Source organism: Ceratotherium simum, chromosome 14 (assembly GCF_057802395.1).
Source record: "Ceratotherium simum simum isolate JZ-2026a chromosome 14, ASM5780239v1, whole genome shotgun sequence".
Taxonomy (NCBI): domain Eukaryota; kingdom Metazoa; phylum Chordata; class Mammalia; order Perissodactyla; family Rhinocerotidae; genus Ceratotherium; species Ceratotherium simum.
The window spans coordinates 42,166,295-42,186,861 of NC_141913.1; the positions used below are offsets into that span (position 1 = coordinate 42,166,295).

The 20,567-nt window shown below is 36.4% G+C and overlaps 1 long non-coding RNA gene across 1 annotated transcript in view; it reads left to right on the top strand.

The window, feature by feature from the left end:
* LOC147915318 (uncharacterized) overlaps positions 1–20,567 on the top strand; it is a 48,564-nt gene that overhangs the window by 479 nt on the left and 27,518 nt on the right. The window lies entirely within an intron of this gene.

A 20,567-nucleotide genomic window follows, 5' to 3' on the forward strand; every position in this document is an offset into this window, starting at 1 on the left:
GTCTCTGCCTCTTCTACCCCAGTTAGGATTGTCCGTTGTTGCAGGAGTTCCTCTTATCCAGTTTTCAGTTCTGTCTCAGGGGTAATTTTTCCACGAGTAGTTGTAAATTGGCTGTGTCCACGGGAGGAGGTGAGTTCAGAGTCTGCCTACGCCGCCATCTTGACTCCCAAGACCTGGAGTTATTTTCTAACTTTCAAATCCCTGGAAATGAGAAGCAAAAAATATTTTTGTAAAATGGTCTTAATTATGTTTGTGGATTATGGCTATTTTAAGTATTTTTTGTAAGTTTTACAAATAGCTGAGACAATTATTTTTCCTTTCCTGTTTTATAATTTGCTTTTTCTTCTTTTGAAGACAGGAAATCCAAACCATCAGATGAGACTTTTGGTTTTGTTAATTTTCATTTTCTTCTCTACAAAATTTAGAAAGCTGAAATAATTCTTGCCAGTTGCATTTCAAAATGAAAAAGTGAATTTCCCCAACTAGGTCCTAGAACAGGGGTTCTCAATGATAGCTTTTGCGCATTAGAATAACCTGGGAATTTTTTTTTAAATCTATGGGTGCCAGCGGCCCTTCCTCAGAGAGTCTGATCCGGTTGGTCTGGTGTGGAGCCTGAGTATTGGCATATTTTTAAGTAGCTAGGATTGATAATCACCACCTTACACCAGTGGTTTTCAAATTCAGGAAGGAAGAAGCTAAAGGCAAGTATTGAGAGTTTTCCAAGAATCATCTTCCATCTTCCAGATGCACAGTGTCCAAAGGTACTCTCTTTTAAAACTGACAAGCCTGAGGATGTAATTGGGATTGAGGCATCAGGGTGGGTTTTCTTTCCTATTTCTTCTTTCACAATCACTCTTCAGAAAGGCTCCCCTCACACCCATCCAGAATCTTCTAGCTATGATTCATTGCCCTGAGGAGTATAACCTGTTTGGTGCAGCAAACAAACAGAACATTTGAAATACTGGTAATAGGAGAAGACTTCTTTAATTCAAAAACATTTCATCATCCCCATCCAGCTTATTAAGAGAGTTGTTTACTTATTAAATTTAGATAATTATTTATCAAAATGTAAGATATATTTATACTGATTTGATCAATCATGTACTAATTATAATTAGAAAGATAACTCAATTGAAAAGGAAAAATAGTAACACAGAGGCTTATGTAGCAGTAATGTTAATAGATAAGAAATCTATGTCTCTATGTATATTCATATTTGAGTTGCCAAGAAATATGTTAGGGTGAATAGCAAAAGACCTCCAAGCACAAATATATTTTATATTAGGATAAAGTTCTTTGGGGGTAGCGGGATGAACATACAATTTCAAGAGAAATGGGAACAAAACATATTTTATGTTGTTAAAGAACTGTTTAGTTTTTTTTTTAGCTTTAGTGTTATTGAGTTTTAACTTACATATAATGAAACACATTCATTTAAAGAATACTGTTTGAGACTTTGGTAACTGTGTACAGCCAGGTATCCTCCACTCGAATTAAGATATAGAACAATCCCATCACCTGTGATGTCTCCTACTACACTTTCCAGTCAATCTCCCTCACCACGGCCTGGGGTCGGGCAACCACTGGTCTGCTTTAGCTCACTCTAGTTTTGCGTTCTCTTGGATTTAATGTAAATGAGTCTTAAACGGAATCTACACCTTGTGTTTGGCTTTTTACCTTAGCATGATGTTTTTAGATTCATCCATGTTGATCGCTCTTTTTTAATTCCTAGTAGAATACCACTATGTGTTTGTCTATTCCCCAACTGAAGAATGTTTGAATTGTTTCAGGTTCAAGATATAATGAATAATGCTACTATGAATATTCATATTCAAGTCTTTGTGTGAATATATGTTTTCATTTCTCTTAGGTAGATACCTAGGAGTAGGGTTGCTAGGTCATATATTAAATGTATGTTTAACTTTGTTAGATACCACCACATTATTTTCCAAAATGGCTCTGCCATTTTACATTCCCACTACTAATCAATGAGAGTTCCAGTTGCTTCACATTCTCAGTAATATTTTGTATTGACAGCCTTTTACCCTTAGCCATTCTAGTAGGCATGTGGTAGTATCTCATTTTGGTTTTAATTTGCATTTCCTTGATGGCTAGTGATGCTGACCATCTTTCTTGTGCTTATTGATGATTCTTGTATTATATTTTATGAAGAGCCTGTTCAGATCTTTTCGCCTTTTTTACATTGGTTTGTCTTCGTATTATTGAGTAGTTAGAGTCCTTTATGTACTCTGAATACAAGCTCATTATCAGATATGTTTTGAAAATATTTTTCCAAGTTATGGCTTGACTTTTTATGTTCTTAACCATGAATTTTGAAGAGCAAAATTTTTCATTTTAATGAAGTCCATTTTACCAATTATTCCTTTATAATTTATGCTTTTTGCATCCTATTTAAGGAATCTTTGCCTAACCGAACATCACAGAGATGTTCTCCTATGGTTTCTTCTAGATTTAGTACTTTTAGCTCTTATGTAAGGCCTATGATCAATTTCCAGAGACCTAAAATGATTGTTTTTAACAATTTTATTGAGTTTTATCACTATTTTGGGGGGACAAAATTTTCTGTGTTCCTTATTCCACTATTCTGAAAATCCTGCCCCAAAATAGTTTAATTTTAAAATGTTGAAATTTTCTATTCACCTAACTTGTATCCTTTGCAACTATTTAAACTTATGATGAAAAATTTTAGATATCATTCATGTATATAGAGTTTTTCAAAATTGTTTTAGGAGGTACCTGAGCAAAAATCTTTGAAGACCTACTCTAGACCATCATTTATCTCTGATCCCTCTAAGAAACACGGGTGCTATGTGGCAGTGCAGAGCCTTCATTCTTTTGTTTTTTCTCTTTTTCTGGGCCATTCTGATCCGCTGAAACTCTCCTAACAGGGAATTTGTATTAAACACAAACACAGAAAAATCTAAATTGGAAAGTTGTGATATGAAAACTTATTTGCAATATAACGTGAGAACTATATAAGTCTGGGCTCATAATTGATTGTGAAAACCTCCACGAAACAATAGCATGAAACAATATGTAAGTAGGCTAGAATAACAAAATCTTGTGGCTTAAGGTCATCCAGACTAATTCTCAGTTTGTGGCTGTATTGTTTTTATAAGTAAATTAGAGGTCATCTGGATTCTCTTATTTCCAAATTCAGAGAATTATTGCCCATTAGAAGAATTTTTCTTATCTTAGGATAAAACGCGTCTTCTTCTAAATTTCTATCCATGAGTTCTAGTATTAATCTCCATAGACAAAAAAATAAGTCCAGTATCTCCTTTGTTTAGCATCCTTCTAGTATTTTAAGACAGTTGTCATATTTCCTTTTCTCCAGGCTGACACTTCCCCTTGTCCTTCAACTGCTCCCTGTACAAAATGGTTTCAAGGAATATTATCATTAATTGATCTCTTCTGGGAGCCTCTAATTTGCATCTGATTCAATCTTCGTGTTGGTTCCCCACATTCCAGCTCTATCAGGTACTGCTGCTCCCTTTTGATCTCAGCGCCCTGACTCCCTGATGTGCATTTGGCACATCTGAGCTATGTCGTGAAGTAGATAAAGAAGCCCTGTGCAGATCTCTATTTCATTACCTATGATAATAGCCACTGTTTCATATACACCTTGAATATCTATAAAATTGAACAGATATCAACTCAACATCCTGCTTCAGGGTTTAAAAATCTAACTGTATAAGTACAAAATGGGGAAAATTGGACTTAACAAAAGCATATGATTAAGAAGCCACAAGGATTTTGGTTCATTTACATGCAATATGATGGTGTTCAAAAATTAACAATCATCTAGAAACAACTACATGCAATACATGTTTTCCTTTCAATAAACCATGAAGAAAATTATTACTTCTTCCATTTTGCATACGAAAAGTCCTGGAGTCATTCTGGTTTCAGCTGTGACAGGTAAAGAGCTTGGAAGTTATCACTCCCATCTTTACAACAAAAATAGCTGAACGAACTGAAAATCAATGACTTTTCTTGGACCCCCCAGAGAACTGAGGTCACAGGGCAAACCACCGTCTTGAAATCTGGAGAGAGAGGTGAATACACAGAATCACTGCTGAGATCAGCTTACCTGTAGCCATAAACTGACAGAAACACTTAAATGATAGCTTTGAAGAATTTTTAGAGACAGTGCGGACTGGCTTGACAGTAAGAAACTCACGGGGGCCTCAGTTTTAGTGGGTTTTACCTCCAGAAACCCCACTAAGTTCTCATATATTGGATGCTATGTTTTCAAGATGTTTTATGTGATAAGCAATTAGATAAATCAGAGCTAACCAATCTCTATGAATGTATAACTCTAAATTTATTTTGACAAACTGCCAAAACTTTATTGTTCTATCACGTGGATATTTAAAGACCATGATCCTTACAACTATGATCCCTTTAATTCCAGAGTTCTCAAAAAGGGTGAGAAAATCTCCTCTAGATCTGATCTGGGAGATACTGGTGAAGAGAGGGCTGATGAATTCTGTGGTGCAGGAGAATGGCACAGGCTTTGTGGGCACTTCTGGAGGCTAGGAAGAAGAAAACTGGTTATTTAGGGGATTTTAAGAGAATTTAAGGAAATTTAAGGGAAATTCATCTGGTTAAGTAAGATTGGTGTTGACTTTTCTTTTCCTTTTTTTCTTTGAGTTTTGCCTCTGTTTTGTATAGCTAACGTGTAATTCCTGTTAAGGATTAATTTGAGGGTAGTAATCTCATCTTCCCCTTATTTGCCAGAGCTTTGAGGTTGATGCTATGCTAAGGTTAAGCATCAATTTAACTATCTTTCCTATTTTCCCTTATCTTTTAAATAGCCCCTTTTAAACCTCCACTTTCTTAGTATCGCTTTTCCCCCAGTAGATAGGTAGGGTACATGTCATTCTGTCTACTTCATCTATTGCTGAAGGAGATGAGTAAGAACAGCAAAGCCAAGATATGCAGCTAAGTGTAGCTGATATTGAGAGTTTTCAAAGAGAAAATAAGAAGGGGAGATGCTGATCAAACATCTCCACGAAAAACGGAGATCCCAGTGACAAGCTGCTTTTTTCCATTTTTCCAGATGTGTCCTCTACGAAATGGATTGTTATTTAGGAAAGAGCAAAAATTAGAAAGTAATTGAAAAGTGGGGAAATGCGGGGGATTTTTTTTCTTTCTTATGAAAACTTTATTTATAACATTATCATATGACCACCATATAAATGATAGCAATATTGGATTTAGGTTGATGGAATGACCAGACCCAGATTCCAAATAAATTAAATAGGGCAAATTAAATAGAATTACATATATAAAAGTTGGAAGAAGATCAATGTAGTCAGGACACATGGAAGAGACACATAGGCATAATAGTTTCTAGGAATAGCAGGTATGCAGATCCCCAGATCTTCACTTGCATGCACATCTATAAAGGTTACTGTCTGTGTGGATAAGGTTCATGTCAGGTTTTCTGGTGCCCCACCATTTTCCATAAGTCCAGATCAAAAGTGCACATAGGCTGGTCTGGATTTGAGCCAAGAATCAGCCCATCTGAGTTGGCACACCTCATAGATCTTGGAGTTATGCAATCAACACACGAATGGATTATGAGGCAAGCAGAACAGTTCACTCAGCATAATCACAGTTCCCATTTATCACCCTCAGCCTTGTTAAGCCGCCACAGTCAACTGCAAGTACATTTCTCAGCACTGTACAGTAGAAGTAGAACAAGGGCCAGTTGCCCATACATTTTGAAAAGTCTTGCCACAAGTCCTGCCAATAGGCTCCAAGGCCTATTTTGAAGTTATTTTTTTATGAAGTTGCAAATGTTCATACTTTCATTTACATAATATTTCCACAAGCAGGATGCAACTAATAAATTCACCTAAGATTCTGAGTCAAACCAGATTTTGTCTTCCTTCATGTCACCCTAGAAGCCCACAGAAGCCTGCTAATGCAAAGTGGATCCTGGTCCTCCTAAAATGCCATTAATCACGGAAAACAGAGCTAATAGTCCTGGAAACCCTAGAAAAGATGACAAAATCTTGTTTGAGGCTACACGCAGTCATTGAAAATTTCTCCTTTTCACCAGAAAACTATGCCCAAAAAAACGTTGGCAAAGATTATCTGTCCTTCCTGTTCCTGCTCAGGGAGATATACCTACATCTACATCGACATCTACACCTATATATCTATGTTTATCTTACAGGGAATCACACACACAGACACTCACACATATATATGTAAACATATATAAAACATATACGTGTTACACTTATATGATACCTATAATGTGATACATTATACTTATGTGTGTTACACTTTTCATCATAATACCCAAGATTAATGAATGACCACAGTAATTAAAAAAAAAAAAAATGCTGGGGCCGGCCACATGGCGTAGTGGTTGAGTTTGGTGCGTTCCGCTTCGGGAGCCCAGGTTCCCAGTTTGGATCCCAGGCGTGGATGTACACCACTCATCAGCCATGCTGAGGCGGCGACCCACATATAAAATATAGGAAGATTGGCACAAATGTTAGCTCAGGGCGAATCTTCCTCAACAACAGCAAGAAAGATTTGGTGCTCTCACCACCACTGCTCGAGTTCATTCTCTGGTCAGGAAACATCACTTGACTGTCGGTCGTGATATTGTGGTGGCTGCATGTTGCTGTGATGCTGAAAGCTATGCCACCTGTATTTCAAATACCAGCAGGGTGACCCTGGTGGACAGGTTTCAGCAAAGTTTCCAGACTAAAACAGACTAGGAAGAAGGACCTGGCCACCTACTTCCAAAAATGTTGGCCATCTAAACCCTATGAATAGCAGTGGAGCATTGTCTCATATGGTGCCAGAAGCTGAGAGGACAGCACTAAAAGACTGGGCAGAGTTCTGCTCTGCTGTACACAGGGTCGTTAGGACTCTGAATCAACTTGGTGGCACTAACAACAAATAGTGATAAAAGTTTTACCTTATAAAGCAACAACTTACAAATCAGCTTATCAATATTATATAAGATAAAAAACTCCTAATGGATAATCTGTAACTATTGAGTGCATAGCAGTTTTGAGCAGTACCTAAGCCTCTCTATGGCATTTTTAGAAGCTTAACATTTTCTCATGCCCACAACAGATTCAAAGTAAAAATTTTGTAACTCCAAGTTCCAGGACCACATCAGGTTAGCACAGTTCCAGCCTTGTTACTGGCACAAGGTCACTTCCATTTTGTCTGACAAGAGCAACAAAGATCTCTATAGGTGGTCACTTTAGCGGGAGAGTAAGTTAGTAAACCTCATCAGGACCCCTCAAAGGACAAACCAGCCACTGAAATTGAAGTGGGGGTGGGAAGGGAGAGTGTGAGAATGTTATAAAGTCATTAGGTTGAGAACACTTTGAAAAGAATTGTGATGGTCAAGAGGTGTGTGTCCACATAAAGTGTGAGCTTCTGCGAGAACCTGAGTGTGCTCTATGGTGGCCCTGGGCTTCTAATCACCCACCAAAGAGACTCCTTTCCCTGGAACAGCCAGACAGATGGGCAAAATTAAAGGCTAGGAGTAACTCAACCATTTCTGAAAGTTCACTGTCCCCTTCTTTTCATTCTAGTCGCTAACTTCAGCTGATTAATTATCTAGTTACATTAACTCATGTTAAGATGCAAATGATTGCAAATATTGCTATTATAATGTCTTTAGAGATGGCTGTTTTGGGGTTTGGAAGTAGCCTGTTATCCCAAATAAACTTCTAATCAGCAAAATATGTGTGGAAGTTAATTGTGAGCAGGGAGACATTCCTAGAGATTCTTTCTATTTAGCAAACAAGCATACACTGCAGTCAAGATAGTAAAGGTTTGTAACTAGAGACTTGGTTTCCAAAAAATTATCAGTTGCCGGGTTTTATCTTTATTATATTAAGAGAGTAAAATCTCAACCAAAATATTTATTTTATATTTTTTAGTTAGTTAATAATTATGGACACTTACTGCATGCTAGACCTTATGCTAGGTGCTGAGGTAAAGGAACAAATAAGATGGAGTACCTGCCTGATGTTAACATCGAAAAATAATTCTTAAAATTAGCTTTAAGTGTATTTTTTCAAGGGGAATCTTAATTCAAAATTTTTAATTGTAAAAAATATTATACATAGAGAAGACTTTACAAAAGGTATTGGCTGTGGACTGAATGTTTGTGTTCCCACAAAATTCATGTGGTGAAACCCTATCCCCTAATGTGACAGTTTTAGGAAGTAAGGCCATTGGGAGGTAATTAGAGTTAGATGAGGTCATGAGGGTGGAGCCCCCATGATGGAATTAGCGCCCTTATAAGAAGAGACTGGAGAGCTTGCTCTCTCTCTCTCTCCACCATGTGTGTATACAGCAAGAAGGCAGCAGTCTGCAAATCAGGAAGAGAATCCTCACCAGGAACAAGTCTGATCTTGGACTTTCCAACCTCCAAAACAGTGAGAAATAAATGTTTGTTGTTTAAGGTACCTAATCTATGGTGTCTTGTTAGAGCAACCCAAGCGGACTAAGAAAGGTATATAAGGAAGACTTTTTACAAACTTTTAGAAAGGAACATAAAGCAAATACCCATTTAACTACCATGTTAAGAATAAGAAATCGAAGATTTCCCATAACTTGAAAGATCCTTGTGTACCCTCCTCAAACTAACCTCTCTGTTTCTGCGCCAGAAGTAATTGACCTCCCGACTTGTGTGTTAATTATCAGGGTTTTGCTTATAGTTTTCTCACTTAGGTTTCCCAAACAATAGTTTGGTTTTATAAATTTTTTGTGTGTGTGTGAGGAAGATTAGCCCTCAGCTAACATCTGTTGCCAATCCTCCTATTTTTGCTGAAGAAGATTGGCCCTGGGCTAAGATCCGTGCCCATCTTCCTCTACTTTATATGTGGGACGCCTGTCACAGCGTGGCTTTTTTTTTTTTTCTTTTTTTTTTTTTTTATTGCAGTAACATTGGTTTATAACATTGTAAAAATTTCAGGTGTACATCATTGTACTTCTATTTCTGCATGGACTACATCATGTTCACCACCAAAATACTAATTACAACCCATCACCACACACATGTACCGAATTATCCCTTTCACCCTCCTCCCTCCCCCCTTCCCCTCTGGTAACCACCAATCCAATCTCTGTCCCTATGTGTTTGTTTATTGTTGTTATTATCTACTACTTAATGAAGGAAATCATACGGTATTTGGTCTTCTCCCTCTGACTTATTTCACTTTGCATTATACCCTCAATGTCCATCCATGTTGTCACAAATGGCTGGATTTCGTCGTTTCTTATGGCTGAGTAGTATTCCATTGTGTATATATACCACAGCTTCTTTATCCATTCGTCCCTTGATGGGCACTTAGGTTGCTTCCAAGTCTTGGCTATTGTGAATAAGGCTGCAATGAACACAGGGGTGCATGTACCTTTGCAAATTGGTGTTTTCAAGTTCTTTGGATAAATACCCAACAGTGGAATAGCTGGATCATATGGTAGTTCTATCCTTGATTTTTTGAGGAATCTCCATACTGTTTTCCATAGTGGCTGCACCAGTTTGCACTCCCACCAGCAGTGTATGAGAGTTCCCTTCTCTCCACATCCTCTCCAACACATGTTGTTTCCTGTCTTGTTAATTATACCCATTCTGACGGGCGTGAGGTGATATCTCATTGTAGTTTTGATTTGCATTTCCCTGATAGTTAGTGATTTTGAACATCTTTTCATGTGTCTGTTGGCCATCTGTATATCTTCTTTGGAGAGATGTCTGTTCAGGTCTTTTGCCCATTTTTTAATTGGGTTGGTAGTTTTTTTGTTGTTGAGATGCATGAGTTCTTTATATATTTTGGAGATTAAGCCCTTATCAGATGTATGGTTTGCAAATATCTTCTCCCAATTGTTAGGTTGTCTTTTCGTTTTGTTGATGGTTTCCTTTGCTGTGCAGAAGCTTTTTAGTTTGATGTAGTCCCATTTGTTTATTTTTCTATTGTTTCTCTTGCCCGGTCAGACGTGGTGTTTGAAAAGATGTTGCTAAGACCGATGTCGAAGAGCGTACTGCCTATGTTTTCTTCTAGAACTTTCACAGTTTCAGGTCTTACATTCAAGTCTTTAATCCATTTGGAGTTAATTTTTGTGTATGGTGTAAGGTAAGGATCTACTTTCATTTTTGCATATGGCTATCCAGTTTTCCCAACACCATTTGTTGAAGAGACTTTCTTTTCCCCATTGTATGTTCTTGGCTCCTTTGTCAAAGATTAGCTGTCCATAGATGTGTGGGTTTATTTCTGGGCTTTCGATTCTATTCCATTGATCTGTGTGTCTGTTTTTGTGCCAGTACCATGCTGTTTTGGTTACTATAGCTTTGTAGAATATTTTGAAATCAGGGAGTGTGATACCTCCAGCTTTGTTCTTTTTTCTCAGGATTCCTTTAGCTATTCGGGGTCTTTTGTTGTTCCATATGAATTTTAGGATTCTTTGTTCTATTTCTGTGAAAAATGTTGTTGGAACTTTGATAGGGATTGCATTGAATCTATAGATGGCTTTAGGAAGTATGGACATCTTAACTATGTTAATGCTTCCAATCCAAGAGCACGGAATATCTTTCCATTTCTTTGTGTCTTCTTCAATTTCTTTCAGAAATGTTTTATAGTTTTCGGTGTACAGATCTTTCACCTCTTTGGTTAAATTTATTCCTAGGTATTTTATTCTTTTTGTTGCAATTGTAAATGGGATGGTATTCTTAATTTCTCTTTCTGCTACTTCGTTGTTAGTGTACAGAAATGCAACTGATTTTTGTATGTTGATTTTGTATCCTGCAACTTTCCCATATTCGTTTATTACTTCTAAAAGTTTTCTGGTGGATTCTTTAGGGTTTTCTATATATAAAATCATGTCATCTGCAAATAGTGACAGTTTCACTTCTTCCTTTCCAATTTGGATCCCTTTTATTTCTTTCTCTTGCCTGATCGCTCTGGCTAGGACTTCCAATACTATGTTAAATAGGAGTGGTGAGAGTGGGCATCCTTGTCTGGTTCCTGTTCTTAGAGGGATAGCTTTCAGTTTTTCACCATTGAGGATGATATTAGCTGTGGGTTTCTCATATATGGTCTTTATTATGTTGAGGTACTTTCCTTCTATACCCATTTTATTCAGAGTTTTTATCATAAATGGATGCTGTATCTTGTCAAATGCTTTCTCTGCATCTATTGAGATGATCATGTGATTTTTGTTCTTCATTTTATTAATGTGGTGTATTACGTTGATTGATTTGCGAATGTTAAACCATCCCTGCATCCCTTGATAAGCGATGTGTAGATCCACTCCCAGGATCTGAACCTGCAAACCCCAGGCCACTGAACTGGAGCGTGCAAGCAACCACTACGCCACCAGGCCGGCCCCTAGTTTTATAAGTTTTTGAATCTGTCTAAACAGAACCCTACTGTATATTGTATGACTTACCTCTTTTACTCCAAATTACGTTTGTGAGATCCAGATGATGCCCATAGCTGGAGTTTCTTTCTCATAGATACATAATATTTTGTTGTGTAAATATATCACATTGTATGTATCTAGTCTACTGTTAATGGACATTCAGATTATTTCCTCTTTTTTGATTAATTAAAAAATGGCTATAAACATTTCTGTGTATGTCTGCTTGTGCTCACATTCATGATGCCTTTAAGGAATACTCCTGAGGATGGAATGTCTGTATTGTTACATTATATACATGTTCAACTTTACCAGATATTACCAAACTTTCAGAGTGGTTGAAACCATACTCCCAGCATCAAGGCATGGATGTCTCCACTGCTCCAGGTACTAGCCAACACTTGGTATTGATGCTTTTTAATTTACCAATTTAGTGGTGTGTATCTATTTCTCTAATTACTAATGAAATTGAACATCATTTCATAAGTTTATCAACCTTTGGATTTATTCTTCTGTGAATTACTTATTTGAGTCTTCTGTCCATTGTTCTGTTGGGTTTTTTGCCATTTCTTATTGATTTATTGGCGTTCTTTATATATTCTGGATATTCATACTCCTCAGTTATATATCTTCTCCCAGTTTGTAGCTTTTTTTTCCCTTTTGATTGTTGTTTCTCCTCTATAGTATCTTCAGATAAACAGAAGTTTTGAAAATTATAATTTTAGTGTAATCTAACTTAGTAATCTTTTTTTTTATGGTTAATTGGTTTTGTGCCTTTAAAAAATGTCTCCCCGTCCTGTAAGATATTCTTGGATATTAACTTCTGAAATCTTTGTAGCTTTGGATTTTACATTTAGATCTCTAATTCTCTTGGACTTGACATTATTATTTATGTTTTATAAGGCAGATATTTATACAGATTTGCACACATATTTGCTATTTTCTGTATTCTTTATTCTGTCTTAAATCTCCGACTTTTCACCTCACATCACTTTTCTTCTGCCTCAAGTATATCCTTTAGAGTGTCTTTTACTAGAAGTCTGATGGTGAAAAATTATCTTCAGTTCCTTTTAGTTGGCAAATGTGTTTATTGCACTACCATACTTTAAAGACTTTTTTGCTGGTTATACAATTTTAGATAGATAGGAACTTTCTCTTAGCACATTACTTCCCTCTTTTGCCTTCTCTTGTTGCTAAGAAAAAGTTAGATGTATTTCTAACTGTTTCCTCAATGCCTGCTTTAAAAATCATCTCCTAATATTTGGTGTTTTGTCTAAACACCAATTTTTTTATTTATCTGCTTTAGATTTGGGGAGATTTTTGAAATTAAGAGTTGGTGACTTTCATTAGTTCTTGAAAAACATTATGCCATTTATTTTCAAATTCTCTCTCAGCCCTTTCTTTCTCTTTTTTCCTCTGGAACTCCATTTGGACATTCTGTAGAAATCCACACTCTATCCTCCATACCCCTTAACTTCTTTTTATATTTTCCGTAACTTTTTCCATAACACCTCTCTTTGCTAAATCATGCATGATTTTTTTTTATTTCATAATTTCTTTTCAGTTTACTTTGTGTCAGTTGTAGTATATTGTTCCCTTCTTCCACTGGATTTTTATTTATTTATTTTTTTTTTTAAAGATTTTATTTATTCAGTTTTTTCCCCCCAAAGCCCCAGTAGATAGTTGTACGTCATAGGTTCACATCCTTCTAGTTGCTGTACGCGGGACTCGGCCTCGCGTTGAATGGAGAAGTGGTGCCTCGGGTCGCTCCCGGGATCCGAACCCGGGCTGCCAGCATCAGAGCGCGCGCACTTAACCGCTAAGCCACGGGGCCGGCCCTGGATTTTTATTTTTAGTATTATTGTTTTTATTTCTAATTGTTATACTTGATTCTTTATCAAATATGTTTGATCATTCTTTATTATGTTCCATGCACATAATTTTCAGCGTATCTTTTATTTATTTAAGTGTAGTAAGCACAGGCATTTTATATTCTGCATCTGAAAATTACAATATCTGATGACTTCAACGTTCTTTTTCTGATGGTTCTTGCTCATAACATTTTGATTATTTGTGTGCTCAGCTATTATTGTGGGAAACAGTTGAGACTTAAGATGAAAATGAATTCCTTTAGGCTCTACATTTGCCTCTGCCAAGAGCCTGGGGAAATTATCGGTCAGCAATCATTTAAATTTAAATTTTTGGATCTCAAAGGTAACATAAATTTAAGCTTCAAGGCTGCATGCTGTCAATCTGGTGTTTCCAAACATTTACTAATGACATTTTTTTCCTTGTCTCATTTTCAGTATCATATTTTTTTTTCTTTTTTTGTTGACGATGATTCACCCTGAGCTAACATCTGTTGCCAATCTTCCTCTTTTTGCTTGAGGAAGATTTGCCCTGAGCTAATATCTGTGCCAATCTTCCTCTATTTTGTATGTGGGTTGCCGCCACAGCACGGCCTCTGGTGAGTGGTGTCGGTCCATGCCCGGGAATGCACCCGGGCTGCCGAAGCAGAGCATGCCGAATTTAACCACTAGACCACGTGGCTGGCTCCCCATTAGCATCGTATTTTAGATAACTAGTTTCTCATGTGGTCCCACTTGACAGTGGCAGAGAAGATGATTTCTGGATCACCATTATACATCTGTTAGGGTACCAGCTTTAAGAAGTAAGGATTTAATATCAGATCCTTCACCTTACGCAGGCCCTGGATTTTCTTTTTTTCCCAAACTCGGAGAGTCCTTCAAGACACAGTCCAAGTTCACAGGCCCAGCAAACACCTTCATGTGAAAGCCAGTTTCATTGTTTTCTTTACTTCTTTGAGTTCCTACCTTTGATTAGTTTTTTTTAACCTGGAGAGTCCTTGCTTTCCTGCAACTCATCAGTTCATTTAGTATTTAGCCACGATTGTTCTTTCTCAGATGGAGGTCTATCCAGGTGCCTAATCCACAATATTATTGAAAATTAAAACCCTGAATAAATTTTAAATTCTTTTAAATTCTGTATTCTATCATTCTATATTTTTATTTGGATTATTCTATTTTGTCATACTTAAATTAGGCAAGTGGAAAATTTAACTGAGTTTGACAAACAAAAGAGAATTTTTTTTATTAAGTTTTCAGTAGATCTTATATATCTAAACATTCTATTATTCCCAGTGAAATTTGATTTTTAACTTTCTGAGTTTGTATCACTTTCTCCTCTTGGGTGTTTTCTCAATATACATTTTATAAATTGTTTGAAACATCTCCTTTTTAATATTCTTTCACCGATTAATTAGACTAAATCTTTTGAGAGTATACTTATCTTCCTCTTAATGATTTCATGTGGTGAATACTCATGAAATAATCAGACCTGATCTCATTTTTAAGGGCATAAACCTTTGAATGGTCTACTTTTATATCTTTTGCAATCTTTCTTCTAATGTGTCCTAAAATCTGTTTGGAATAGACATATCCTTAAAATCTTCTTAACTTCTTCATCCATTGATTCATTGATTCACTCATTCACTGATTTATTCACTCAATTACTGTAGGCTGGAGAATTTAAAAGCATAAGTCTATGTTTGAGGAACCACTAAATTATGTGAGACAGGTATTCTCTGGGCTATTCAGATTGATTGATTCAGCTGTGTCCCAGATAACATTCTGCAAAAAAAGGCAAAAATTTGAAGTTTGACACATATTCCATTTAAATCCTGTAACTATACCCAATGCCAGCAATAGCAGAGTGACCAGCAAGTCAAATGTTTGGTTAACACAATTTGGTCCAGATGAAACACTCAAATTATGCCAAATTAAGGCAAAGTCCATCTCAAAGTCAAAGTAGAAAGCCAAAGAAGTGGTTTACAAGTAGACATTTTTATAAATACCACCTCCATGCCATTCTTGACTAAAATGCCAGAATCGTTCATTGAAAAGGGGAGTCCTTTTAGGTTGCCCTTTCCTGTTCTCTTTTCAGGCACCAGAAACATTATGCCTACCCTAGCCAAAGACACGTTCTTTCCATATCCAAGTCAATGATCTTCTATTCCTCAAGCGTTCAGAACTCTTCTATATCTTCCTGAAAGAATCAAAGTTCTGAAGAAGTAGAATCTCTAACCTCTTCAGGTCCTTGCAAACCACATCAAATTCTAGGTATGTATGTCCTCTTATAGGCAGTAAGGCAAGAAGAAACCAGAAAAGCCAAACATTTAGATATCTGGGACAAAAATTTTGACCTCTTCTGGTTAATTTTCTTTCTTTCTTTTACAACCCAGTAACATAACAACAGAATGAGAAGAAAAGAGAATTAGCTGGCCTTTAGATTTCTAAAAGTAAAAGCAAACAGCAGTTGGTGTGCAGGGCTATACCTGTCTGAAATGGTCTGTTGGTACAGAACTGGTTCATCTTGAAGGGCCAGGTCACTTACCCTCCATAAGGCAATGGCATTTAAAGAACGGTTTTAAATTGCAATCTGAGGTTAGGTTTAGAGGCTGGGCAGCAGAGAACTGTTAGCTTTGTCAGACCAAACAAACTGAGCACCCAAGGGCTCAAGGAGTGGAGCTAAGTAAATCTGTTTGACTTGGCTCATCATGAGGCACGGCAGGATTCAGAATCATACTTATCATGCCTATGAAGTCGATGCCCAGAAAACCAACCTAACTAAATACTTCATTTCTGCTTCCAAATTCCACATGGTTGACTAGATCTAGTCTTTGCCTGAAAACCATCTACTTTCTTCAGTTTGTTTTTTTTCTGGTGCCCAGAGATTAAATTCTTCCCCCTAAGTTCTAACCATTTCCCAGTCTTCTGCACCTTTGCAGTCTTCTGCACTAGTATTTCTGACACAGGATCCTTAAGTATAATTGTTAAAACCAAACATCAACTTACCAATTACAAAGTAGAAAACAAAAATGCTAATGTTTCCCATGCATCCACGTGTGAATGTATGCCAGAAAAGTGTCAGGACATTAATTTGAAGAATCAGTTGCTTATATTATATAACATATTAATTACCAATATGTTGGTAATTTTCTCCTCAGAATGGAAGTAAAGCTAAGAATTATACTGTGTTAAGATTTTTAATGTTTCTATCTCAATGTTAAGGAGTGCAAAGGAAATTTTCTAAATGTCTTTATCGTAAATTCTTAATTTCTTAGGTCAAAGGTCTACTTAGATCTTTTTTCTCTTTGCCATGCTTATTAACATCATCAGATAATTAAAATATTCTAAGACATTAATCCTCATGTAAAAGAGATACATGAGCATTGGATTTATCTTGATAAATTTCACAGGCTTACCTGCTGTGTCTTTGAGCTGGTTACTGCAAATATATTCATCTCTCCCAGTTTTTAGGATTCCCATTAAGGCTTGTGCTGAGTAGGAGATGCATCAGAGCCTCTTTGTGAAATTATACTTGCAAAGCATTGGGAAATCTTAATCGTTTTTGTTTTGGTTTTGCTGAGGAAGTTTCGCCCTGAGCTAACATCCACTTCCAGTCTTCCTCTTTTTGCATGTGAGCTGCCACCACAGCGTGGCCACTGACAGAGGAATAGTGTAAATCCACACTCAGGAACCAAACCCAGGCCGCCAAAGCAGAGCATGCCAAACTTAACCACTAAGCCACTGGGGCTGGCCCAGAACCTTAATCTTAGTGTAATGATTATACAAATTAAAAATGTATTCCTTCTTGTCTTCATTTCTTATTGTATCTCATTAGATAATACTTTTTATATAAAATATCTAATATGCTTATAACGGGCTTTCAAACCTCATTTAATTTTCTACTCTTTGTGTAAATTATGTGTATTTGTTTCCTAGGATTGCCGTTAAAAAAAATACCATAAGTTGGGTGCCTTAAAACAACAAATATTTATTGTCTCATAGTCTGGAGGCTAGATGTCTGAAATCAAGATGTTGGCAGGGTTAGTTCATTCTGGAGGCTCTGAGGGAGAATTGGTTCCACGTCTCCTGGCTTCCAGTGGTTGCTGGCAATCCTTGGCATTCCTTGGCTTGTAAGGAATCTCTGCCTTAAATTGAGATCTGAAACTATAAAATTCCTAGAAGAAAGTAAAGGGTGAAAACTCTTGACACTGGCCTTGGCAATAATTTCTTGGCTATAACACAAAAAGCACAGGCAACAAAAGCAAAAAGAGAAAGAGGAATCAAACTAAAAGGCTCTGCATGGTTAAGATAACAATCAACAAAATGAAAAGGCTACCTATAGAATTGGAGAAAATATTTGTGAACAATATATCTGATAAAGTGTTAATATCCAAAATATATAAGTAACTCAAATAACTCAATAGCAAAATAATAATAATAACCCAATTAAAAAATGAGCAAAGGAACTGAATGGACATTTTCCAAAGACGTACAAATGGCTAACGGGTGTATAAAAAGGTGCCCAGTGTCACTAATCATCAGGGAAGTACAAATCAAAATCACAATGAGATATCACCTCATGCTTGTTAGGATGGCTATTATCTGAAAATAATAACAATAAGTATTGGCGAGGATGTCGAGAAAGTATACAACGCTCTTGGTGGAAATGTAAGTTAGTGCAGCCACTATGGAAAACTATATGGAAATTTCTCAAAAAATTAAACATAGAGCTACCAAATGATTCAGCATTTCCACTTCCATGTATATATCCCAAGGAACTGAACTCAGAATCTCAAGAGATATCTGCATTCTCATGTTTATTGCAGTGTTATTTGTAATAACAAAGACATGGAGGCAACCTAAATGTCCATGATGGATGAATAAAGAAAATACGGTATATATATACAATGGAATATTATTCAGCCTTAAAAAAGAAAGAAATCCTGCCATTTGGGACAATATAGATGAACCTGGAGGATATTATGCTGAGTGAAATAAGCCAGGTACAGAAGGACAAATACTACATGATACCATCTACATGAGAAATCTAAAAGAGTCAAAATCACAGAAGCAGAAAGTAGAATAGTGATTTCCCAGGCTGAGGGGAGGGAGAATGAGGGCAGTACTAAAAAGTACACAAAATTTCATATATACAAGATAAATAAACCCTAGAGATCGATTGTGCAGCATAGCGCCTCCAGTTAACAATACTGTATCGTGCGCTTAAAAATTTTCTCAGGGAGTAGATCTTATGTTAAGTGTTCTTTTCGCAAATAATAATAATAATGAAAGCATGAGGAAACTAGAGGTGACAGATACGCTTATGGCATAGATTGTGGTGATGGTTTCAAGGTGTGTATTTATCTCTAAACTGATCAAGTTTGTATACATTAAACATGTACAGCTTTTTTGTATGTCTATTATACTTCAACAAAATGGTTGAAAAAAATAAAACCAAAATTTAGAAAAATGCAATTTGAAAAAATTACAGGAAACTCTGTGCTCTCATCATTTTTTCAAATATAAGAATCTTACAAGAAATGAAAACAAAGCCCACCCTTTTCCAATATGAGCTTATCTTAGCTTGATTTCGTCCGCAAAGAGGCTGTTTCTAAAGAAGTTCACATGCTGAGGTTCTGAGGGAACATCAATTTGGGGGGAACACTATTCAACCCAGTTCTAGGTAAAACCCAGTCTCACTTTCAGAAAGGCGGAAACAGAGGAAGAAAAGGGGCACTCAGCCGGAGAGGGCCATCCACAACTAAGCACAAATCCCTTGCCAGAGACCAGCACGCTCTGATTACAGCATGCTCAGAAGCTGCCATACTCCAAATGATTCTCAGCACTAGACACTGGCTCTGTTTCCAAATACACACACACGCCCAAAACACTCTCTTAAGTTTTTTCAGCTTTTTATTATTCCTTCATTTTTGAAACTTTTTGCCTTTGTTCCATAAGTTTCTGATTCCATAGCTTTCTCACTCAGTCTCCCAAAATGACAGCAGAGAAAACGGCTTTATAGCTCTCCGCTACAGCATGTGATAAAACCTAGAGGAACTTCAGGGCAAATGGGGGTGCTTGCCATTTTATGATATTGATTTTGATATGCATATATGTGTATTTGTTTGTTTTCCTCTTTCAGCACTCATTAAACTTATTTTATTCTTCTAATAGATTCTGGCTGCAAAAGGTTCAAGGATCATGCCTGTAAAAATATGACCAAATTTAAGATTCAGGGTGCATCAGGCTATATTTTAACGTGCCTGTGAATTGTCCAACTCACTTCCCAGAAGCATAAAACACTCTTCATCAGAAAAACAAGTTATTTTATTATACACGTGGTGCAACTAGCCATAGCCAAAGATTTTTCAACACACAATGAAATCAAAAAGCAATTTTAGTTTAGTTTTTCCCCATTCCAAGTCGGTTTTTTTCTTATCTGTGGTTCCTCTGTTCTTCTGTGGATATATTTTAACCCTGTAACTTCCATCCACAAAAGATATTCTGCAGCCTCCCACCCACTTAGATACCAGCAATACACCATTATATCCTCTTCCCTGTAGCAATTATTTTACAAATCACTTATTTAAAAGGGTTTGGATTAGAGAAACCAACTATCCCCATGGCTATTATATGACTCATAATTTAAAAGGTTCATTTTTTTGCTAAGCTATCAATATGGTTTAAAATAGGCAAATGGATTCTTTTTAAACAATTGATACTGATTTTGCTTTTTATGTCTCATTTCTAGACTATCCAATTTCTTTTCTCCTAGCATTGAAACTCTAGCACTCACATTTATATAATTTTACATACAACATAATTTGGTAATCAAGTATTGTAAGCAGCTATTTTTCTGAAGAATGAAATTGATGTATAAATACAGATCTGTGACCTGCAACATCTGATTTTAAATCTTTTATCCAGAAATAATGTCCTAACAGGTAACTCGAAATTGAATTGTATGCATTCAAAAACATTAAACATGTGAAGTGGATTTGCAAAGATTCATTCATCCTGCATAGTAAGGGAAAACAATAGCTTAAATGTATTTAAAAAAATCTTTATTCCTAAAGTTGGGCCTTTAAAAATAATCTCTTATATGAGAGGAAATAAAAGAATATTAAACAATAGGAACCAATAGGCATATATTCTGAAATTATTAATAAAATACTTTCTATGCCAAGTCATATAACCTTGCTTGGGGTCTAAATCAACACAGGGCTCCAATCAACTGAACATACAGTCCATACAAATATATGCAGGGCC